The sequence below is a fragment of the Heterodontus francisci genome, chromosome 35, assembly GCF_036365525.1.
Source record: "Heterodontus francisci isolate sHetFra1 chromosome 35, sHetFra1.hap1, whole genome shotgun sequence".
NCBI lineage: Eukaryota > Metazoa > Chordata > Chondrichthyes > Heterodontiformes > Heterodontidae > Heterodontus > Heterodontus francisci.
The window spans coordinates 27,420,422-27,430,372 of NC_090405.1; the positions used below are offsets into that span (position 1 = coordinate 27,420,422).

General features: G+C 44.0%; 1 long non-coding RNA gene across 1 annotated transcript in view; it reads left to right on the forward strand.

The window, feature by feature from the left end:
• LOC137350575 (uncharacterized) overlaps positions 1–9,123 on the forward strand; it is a 32,601-nt gene extending 23,478 nt beyond the window's left edge. Inside the window, exons 2-3 of the long non-coding RNA XR_010969459.1 lie at positions 1,412–2,756; positions 8,948–9,123. This is a non-coding gene — a long non-coding RNA (uncharacterized lncRNA). The remainder of the gene's footprint in view (positions 1–1,411; positions 2,757–8,947) is intronic.
• The last annotated feature ends 828 nt before the right edge of the window (positions 9,124–9,951 follow it).

Below are 9,951 nucleotides of genomic sequence, written 5' to 3' on the forward strand. Positions count from 1 at the left end.
ACATCTTTCCAAAATCTGTCTACATATCTGCTCCTCTACCTCCCACTGGCCGTTGGGAGGCCTGTAGTAAACCTCCAACATCGTGACTGCACCCTTCCTATTCCTGAGCTCCACCCATATTGCCTCGCTGCATGACCCCTCTGAGGTGTCCTCCCGCAGTACAGCTGTGATATTCTCCTTAACCAGTAATGCAACTCCCCCACCCCTTTTACATCCCCCTCTATGCCGCCTGAAGCTTCTAAAGTCTGGAACATTTAGCTGCCAATCCTGCCATTCCCTCAACCAAGTCTCTGTTATAGCAACAACATCATATTTCCAAGTACTAATCCAAGCTCTAAGTTCATCTGCCTTACCTGTTATACTTCTCGCATTGAAACAAATGCACTTTAGTCCATCAGTCCCGCTGTGCTCAGCAACATCTCCCTGTCTGCTCTTCCATGCATTACACATGCATTGCGAGAAACTGCTCACACATGCATTACCAGAAACTGACAAATACAGTGTTAATCTCACACCCACACACTGGACCAGTGAATGACAGATAGGTAATGAATTTCACTGAGGGTCAGTACCAGAGACTGACAGATAAAAAAATGATTTTCAGTCTCACAGGCAAGACAACAGATTTATGACAACATTAAAACCAATGATTGGTTAAATAAAATGCATTAATAGCTCTTCTCCACTCCTAGTATTTCTAAATCTCACACATTCACGATAATGTGAACAATTATTTCCTGTTGCATCCCTCGCAGATTTGTAAACTTCACTGTATTGGAGTGAGGTGACATCTACTGGCTGGAAGCAAGAATTTCAGTAGAGTGGCAGAAACTCCCAAAGTCTGTCAGGTTTAAAGAAACATTGCAATATGAGGAAATAATGAAGGGGGTTTGATAGGGTAGACAGAGACATGTTTCCACTTGTGGGAAAAAAGGGCCAGAAATTTAAAATTGTCATTAATAAAAGAAATGAGGAATTAATGAAAAATGTGTTTATGTAGTGAGTGCTTAGAATCTGGAACATGCTACCACAGGGAGAGGTTGAGGCGAATAGTATCGGTGCACTTAAGGGGAAGCTTAACAAATGTATGGGGTGAAAGGAATAGAGGAATATACATATAGGGCTTTATTTTTCTGTTATTCATTTATATGAAGCAGGATGGCTGGAAATATGTGTAGAGCACAGAGCAGTTGGGATGATCCCAATGCAGTGTTTTGTCTGGATGGATCTGCCCAGAACACTTGTGATGCAGGAGCTGGGAGCTTCAGTACTTCAGTGGAGACAGTCACTGATGCTGGTTTTCATTTGCAGGTGTTCTTAATGAATATTAATTGAGAAATTAAATTGATCACTTTGATATTTTGCACCTCACCTGTTCTTGAGTTATAAGATATATTTTTTCTTCATACAGGCAAATACTTGAAGCAATTGTGATGAATGTGATGGTTGCTGCACTCGAGGCACAAGGAACAGTGCAGCCAACTCCTCTCACACACAGTAGGTACATTATCACTCAGAGTACAGAGGCACAGATAGTTCATCAGTTCCCTTGTCTCAGAATGCAGAAGTAGTCAGACCCGCATTGATCCCGAGTTCCAGAGTCATATTTTCAATCCAACAATCAAACAAAGCGGGAGAGAAATAAATTGTTTGTGTTTCACCCCAACTCAGTACCACTGACAGGCAGATACATCAATCCCAGGTCAAAATCGCACCCACTAGCAGATTGAAATGCAATGTGTCAATCTAAATATAATGCAGACTTAGCTATCAATTAAATATCAGATAGAATTGGCACACAGTATTGACTGAATGGCACAGAATCTGACCTAATGATGTACCCTGAGTTTTTAATTAAATACCATACCCAAAGCTCACGCCTATTGATTATAAAAGATGATTAACCATCCCAATAGTGTACCCTGAGATACAAGTTACATACAAGTTCAACATTCATTACAGTAAAATATTTAAAAGGGCTGAAAAATCGCGTAACCTGAGACACAAATTAGATACCAGTTCAAAACTCACCCACACCATGAAAAATTTCTCAATATTACATACCATTCTAAAAACAGATACAATATCAAACTGAAATACAGTATCAGTTCCATTAGTACAGATTGAGCTAAACATTGCCAGTCCAAAAATCACACACAGGGCTGAATTTTATAAGCCCGCTGCCGAAATCGATGGCCGGTGAAAACAATGGTGGTCTGCTCGTGCGGGCCACACGTCGTGGATCCACTGCGATCCTAAGTGTGGCGGCTCATTTAAATAGCCGGGGTGGGCCACCTCCCGCCGATCACGTGTAAGGGGCGAGCTGACCATCCCTGGCAATGGTGTCAGCTGCCTGTGCGCAGGTGCTGATACCATTTTTAAAGGGCTTTGAGCCCTACCTTTAAATTTAAATATTTAAACCACAAGGACATAAAAATAAACAAAGACATTTCTTCTGCCTCTCTCCCACCCCCAATAACAATTAAATTAATGACTTGCCCTCTCTCCCCAAAAACACTTATCTTGTCCACCTGACCTTCCGCCCCTCCCCCCCCAAAGTGCATAAACTTTAACCTCAAACCCTTCCCACCATCCCCTACACCAATATATTACTTTGACCACGTTCCCCCTCCCTCCTGCACTAAGAAACTTACCTCCTTCCCCCTGCCCATGAGTGTGTGCCTCATTTCCCGGGACAGGGATCCGAAGGCGCAGGAGTGCCAGCCACCAGGCCGAAGATGGGAGCAGGAACTCAGGTGGGTACGTAAATATAATTAGTGCATTAATTTACATATATTTGAATATGCAAATGGAGATCTGGTCGCCGAGCGGCGGGAAGCGGGGTGCCGCCATGAGGACTCGCCACCACCAGCAATATCAGCGGGTCGGATCCTCCCAGCCTCTCCCGGAGGCATTTTCTGCTGCCCCCTCCCCACATGAAAGGCAATGTCGGGTGGGGGTCTGTAAAATCCAGCCCACAGTATCCGATTGTGCAATGATTGTAAATTGTAAACTGTGGTGGAAATTAGATGTCAGTACAGAACTCACCCAAACTGAAGAATTGAAAAATACAGGAGACTGAATTACACATTATTTACCAGCCATAAAAACATATACAGTATCAGAATGAAATACAGTATCAATTTCATTTGTGTAGACTGAGCTCCACATTACAAACCAGTAAAAAATCTAATCCAACAGAGGTATGGAGGTTTTAGTGGTTGTGGTACAGGATTAATCCAGAAGTCTCGACTAATGATTCAGAGACATGAGTTTAAATTCCACTACAGCAGCTGGGTAATTTAAATTCAGTTAATTAAATAAATCTGGAATAAAAAAAATCTAGTCTCAGCACTGGTGACCCTGGAGCTACTGGATTGCTGTCAAAAAATCCATCAGATTCATGAATGTCCTTGAGAGAAGGAAATCTGCCATTCTGACCCAGTCTGAAGTATAAGTGATTCCAGGCCCACAGCAATGTGATTGAATCTTAACTGTCCTCTGAAATGGCCCAGCAAACCACTCAGCTGTATTGAAAGTGCAATTAGGGATGGTCAATAAATGCTGACCTTGCCAGTGACACTAACGTCCTGTGAATTAATAAACAAGCATTATCAGACTTAGAGATAACATTATCTATTCCATTGGAACCGGCTGAAGTACAGATAACATAGCACTCCAAAAATCTATAGTGTTCGAGTGAAAGATACTGTCTCAATTATTGATTGCAGCCTGAGCTCCACATTACATACCAATCTAAAATCGCATACAGTTTCAGACTGAGATACAATATTTATTCCATTACTGCAACAGAACTACATGTTCCACATTATTGAATAGGCCTGGGCTCCTTTCTCTGGAAAGAAGGAGGCTCAGTGTTCAGGCTAATAGAAGCATTGGCTATGAAAGGATTTGATAGGGTAGAGGTAGAGATTTTTCACACTTGTGGGAAAAGTTGTGAATAGGAAATAGTCAGTAATAAATCAAATAAATAATTCAGTAGAAACTTCTTCATCCTGCTTTGACCGTGGTTAGAATCTGTAACATGCCACCACATGCAGCAGTTGAGTTAATGAACATTGCTACATTTAACAGCAAGTTAAATGATTATATGAGGCAGAAAAGATTTGAGGAATTTGCTGATCAGATTAGATGAAGTAGAGTTGGAGGAGGCTCATGTGGAAATGCAAAATCTTGGACAGAATAGCCTGTCTCTTTGCTGTAAATTCTATGTAATTCTGTGTAAAATGAATTCAGAACAGCAAAACATCCCAGAGATTAATGGTTACGGAATATATCCCATAAACAGAATCCCAGAGACTTACAGATACTGAACAAAAGCCACACTCACAGGCTGTCGCAGAGACTGACAGATACTGAAAAAACCCACACTCACAGGCAGTACCAGAGATTGACAGATACTGAACAAGACCCACACTCACAGATAGTACCAGAGACTGACAGATACTGAATGAAACCCACATTCACAGGCAGTACCAGAGACTGACAGATACTGAACTAAACCCACACTCACAGGCAGTACCAGAGATTGACAGATACTGAATGAAACCCACACTCATAGACAGTACCAGAGACTGATACTGAATGAGTCCCAGATTCAAAAAGTTACAGTGGCTGAGAATTACAACAATATTCCTACACTCACATACTGTACCAGTAGCTTAAAGATACAGAATGAATCACACACTCAAATACCATACATGAGACTGAGATACAGAATGAGTCCACTCTATCACACAGTACTGACAGATACAGAATGGATCATAAAGTCACATGCACCAACAGAGACCTATTAGCACAGTATGAATCCTACTGTCACATACACGACTAGAATATGACTGACTGCAGCATGAATCCCATACTCCCACTCAGTAACCAAGACTGACCGTTAGCCGCATATAAAGAATAATTTGCATTCTCATGTCTGGGACAACAGGCTGGCTGATGTGGCACAATGGTACAATTAATGTTTGGACAAACTCAATGCAATTCTGGCTCGTCTCCATTCCCAATATTTCTAAGTTCCACCTGTCCAACATAAGCTGAACAATTATTGCATGTTGTGACTGACGGTCTGATCTGTAAACTGCACTGTATCACAGATTGCTGACATTTGCTAACTGGAAATGAGAACTGTAACATAGGAGAAGAAATTTACACAGTCTGTCAAGGTTAAAGAAGCAGGTAATGTGAGGTAATAGATTTTGTCTGTAAGTGCTACACTCATATTGTTTTATATTTTTCTATTGAAAATAAAGGTAATTGATTCTTACTTTAAAAAGTTGCCTTCAATTAGATATTTGTAAATGTGCCCTGTTATATTTTACACTGCATTGAGCAGTATTTCTGTCTGATTTTTTAGGATACGATTTACATCACTTCAAATAAAGAAAACATAACTACACAAAGAACTGAGCACAACGCTGAAAGTTTCACAGCAAATAGTCAAAAGGGAAAGGGATGAAATACAAATAAAAATCTGAAATACTGAAAACACTCAGCCAGTCCAGAAACAACTGTGGAGAAGAGAAGCTCAGGTTAATGGTCCAGTTCTGTGACCCTTCTATAGACCTGAAACGTTGCTCCTGCCTTCCTCTCTCCACAGATACTGCTGGAACTGCTGAGTGTTTCCAGAATCTTCTGTTATTCAGATTTCCAGCAAGTTTCTCTTTTTGAAGAATGAAATATTCCCTGGGAAGGAATTGTAAGATTTTGGTTCGGTCTTCACAGATACACAAAGAAGGGGGCCGAGCTCATAATGTGATTTTAAAATAGTTTATTAAGAAGCAACAGTTTAATGTAATATTAAGAAGTATCAGCTTAAATATGAACAGTTTAAATATGATGATGCGTAAGCTAAATAGATGAATTAGACGTACGACCCATAACAGATTGAATGGATTACCGATCCGGATCATACAGTGGGGAAGAACAGTGTTGACAGCCTCCCTGTCGATGAAGCAGGCGAGGTGTTGGTGTTGGTGTCCTCAGTCTTCTTCAGCCAACCAAAGCGTTAGGCCAAAGTCTAACACTCAGCTGAAGCCGAGCTTTGGGAAGCTCTCCTGTCTGAATAAGACTGACTATTTCCCTGTCGAGCACCTGTTTATATACTTTATTTCTAGGGACTGGTACCCTCTGTCAATCACTTGTGCCAACACTTCTAACCAATGAATACAGGACAGGTAACTGAAGTATCAGGGTGGCCACCCCCGCCCCCCCCGCCCACAACAACTTTGTCCATCACTTTTGCTCAAGGTCATTTTATACTGGAGGCCATTTGTTAGCTTTCACTAGACACTTGTACTGATAACAGGGTACACAAAGTGCTGGAAGACTCCCTGTATCAGTTCAGGAATGTCTATGGTGCCCAGTGGCTTCTATATGACCACCTCAGGAACAGCATACTCCTCAGCCCCTATCTTTATTTATACCAGTGCTGACCCTGGCTACGAAGAACTGCTCCTCTCTCCCTTTGGAGAGAGAGAGAGAAACAGCTTTTCTGTGGGTGGCCTCATGCTATGCCTGCTATTTTAATTTTATTTATTTCAACATACAGCACTGAAACAGGCCCTTCGGACCACTGAGTCTGTGCTGACCATCGATCACCCATTTATACTAATCCAACATTAATCCCATATTCCTACCACATCTCCCCACACCTATACAAGGGGCAATTTATCATGGTCAATTTACCTATCAACCTGCAAGTCTTTGGCTGTGGGAGGAAACCGGAGCACCCAGCGAAAACCCACATGGTCGCAGGGAGAACTTGCAAACTCCACACAGGCAGTACCCAGAATCGAACCCAGGTCGCTGCAGCTGTGAGGCTGCGGTGCTAACCACTGCACCACTGTGCCGCTATGATATATTTCTCTAAGCATTCTACATTATTATGAGAAGAACCAGTTATTAAAGGTCCCATTTCTTACAGAATGGAACTTTGCATAAGAAATAGGATTAGGCCACTCGGCCCTTCGAAATAGCTCTGCCATTCAATAAGATCACGGCTGATTTCCTACCTCAACTCCATCTCACTACACTAGCACAGATCCCTTGATCACCTAAGTGTCCAAAAACCTATTGATCTCTCTCTTGAATATACGCAATGATTGAGCATCCACAGCTCTCTGGGGAAGAGAATTCCAAAGATTAACAACCATTAGAGTGAAAAGAAATCTCTTCTCAGTCCTGAATGACTGAGCCCTTCACACTGAGACTATGAGCCTTTTTTCTCGGTTTGCCAGCCAGAGGAAACAGATTCCCTGTATCGATTTTGTCAAACCGCTTAAGATTTTTATTTGTCAGCAGGATTACTTGTCATTCTTCTAAATTCAGGGGAATTCTGGCATAGTCTACTCGAGCTTTTCTCACACATGGATGACGTCGCCGTCTTCTGCTCGGACCCGCTGTCTGTGCGCAGACTGATGAGCATCTGCGACCAGTTCAAACTGGCCTCGGGAGCCAAAGTTAACAACGGCAAGAGCAAGGCCATGTTCTTTGGGAACTGGGCTGACCGATCCTTTGTCCCCTTCACCAGAAGGTCAGACTACCTGAAGGTGTTGGGGATATGATTCGGAAGGGCTGGGACGTGCACCAAAACCTGGAAGGAGCGAGTAGCCAAGATATATCATTAACTGAGCATGTGGGAGCAGCGATCTCTCTCCATTGTGGGTAAGAACCTGGTTATCAGATGTGAGGCGCTCACATTGTTTCTGTACGTGGTGCAGGTCTGGCCCATACCCCACTCCTGCGCTGTGGCGGTCACCCGAGCCATTTTCCGCTTCATCTGGGGACCCAAAATAGACTGGGTCGGAGGGACACGATGTTCAAACCTCCGGATAAGGGTGGGAAAAATGTACCCAACGTCGCCCTCATCCTGATGACCAGCTTCATGTGCGGCTGCATCAAGCTGTGCGTAGACCTCCAGTACGCAAACTCCAAGTGTCACTACATGCTGAGGTTCTATCTGTCCCAGTGTTGTGAAGGATGGGCCTGGTCACATTGCCGCGGAATGCTCCATCCAGTTGGACCGTGCTGTACCACCTATCCTTCGTGGGAAAGTTTCTGCGGAAAAACACCTTTGACCACCAATCCATCAGGCAGTGGTCTGTACGGAATGTCCTCAAGGCCCTGCAGGAAAAGTAGATGGTGGATCCAGTCGGATGGTTCCCTGAGCAGACTGCCAAAGTCATTTGGCAGAATGCCTCATCACCAGACCTTTCAAACAAGCACCAAGATGTAGCTTAGCTGGTGGTGAGAAGAACCCTCCCCATCAGATCCTTCCTGCACACCCAAAGTCTCAACCCTCCGCACAATGCCCTCGAGGTGGCTGTGGTGGGGAAGAGACGGTTGCCCACCTCCTTCTGGAATGTGTCTTTGCAAAGCAGGTGTGGAAAGAGGTGCAGTGGTTTTTGGTTCATCCCAATCAGCTCTGTAACACAGGAGTCTGTGCTCTACGGGCTGTTCCCAGGGACGCACACCGAGATAAACATCAACTGCTGCTGGAGGACTATCAGTTTGGTGAAAGACGCCCTTTGGTCCGCCTGAAACTTGCTGTTCTTCCAGAGCAAAGAGTTGTCCATGACCGAATGTTGCAGACTGGCACATTCCAAGGTCCAGGACTACGTGCTGAGGGACGCACTAAAGCTTGGGGCAGCCGCAGCAAAGGCTCAATGGGGAAAGACCACTGTGTAAGGTCCCCCCATCAAGCTGAATGGAGGGGCTGGATCCATGAAAAACCCCTTGAACTTTATCGGGAAAATTTCGTGTGCTGTAAAATTTAAAAATGTATCTGGCATGACAAATGAAATGGAAGGGTTGTGAGGCAACTCATTCCTGTATTGAAGCAAACTGACCTCCTTTACACTGTTTGTATTTTTTGACTTGATGCTGTTTGAAACTGTTTGGTAATGTATTTTTTTTACAGATTTTGATGAATAAAGTATATTCTGGAAATTAAAAAAAAGTCTGGAAGAGGTAAAAGCAGCGGGAAAGCTCGGTTCAAGGCCAAGTCTCGCTCCTCCCAGGCTGCAGTTCCCGGTGGGCCGTGTTCACAGGCTCCTGAGAAAGGGTAACTATGCTGAGCGTGTGGGTGCCGGAGCCCCGGTCTATCTGGCTGCTGTGCTCGAGTATCTGACCGCTGAAATCCTCGAGCTGGCTGGTAATGCGGCCCGGGACAACAAGAAGAGCCGCATCATCCCCAGACACCTGCAGCTGGCCGTCCGCAACGACGAGGAGCTCAACAAGCTGCTGGGAGTAGTGACCATCGCTCAGGGCAGGGTGCTGCCTAATATCCAGGCCGTGCTGCTGCCCAAGAAAACCAGCACTCAGAGCTCTCAGAAACAGTAAATTGGCCAAAATGTCATCCAATAACCCAAAGGTTCTTTTCGGAGCCACCCACAGTCTCTGTGAAAGGGCTGGTTACTGTCAGGATGGAGTCAGTGATGGAGTTATTGTCACAGTGGATTGACCTGTTTCACATCTGTCCTGGTGTGTTTTCCGTTCCCTCTCTGGATTGCGCTCTGTTTCTCTGCTCACACATCCCCCTGTACCCACCCACCCCCAGTTAAATGAAGAACTGAACTACAGGGTTTCAATCAACAATTTAATAAATGCCGCCACCTTCAATTTCATAAATTCGGAGACCCTCCTGATGCATTCATGATAAGTGTTTCGGTGCTGATGAATTAATTTAATAATGACAGTATCTGGGTCAATTCTGGTCTGTTTTTCATTGAGACAGTTTGAATTCAGTTTTTTTTTCCTCCGGTGATCTGAGCGCCACTTCTCAATGAGAATCTGCTCACGGAACAGAGTAAGTGCAGGAAGGAAGAGGCCTTTCTCCGGCTGTTTGTGGACACGGTAAGGGAGACGGAACGGGAAGATTCTGCTATTGAAAATCATTGTTGCTTTCTGTCCTCAAACCTGTAA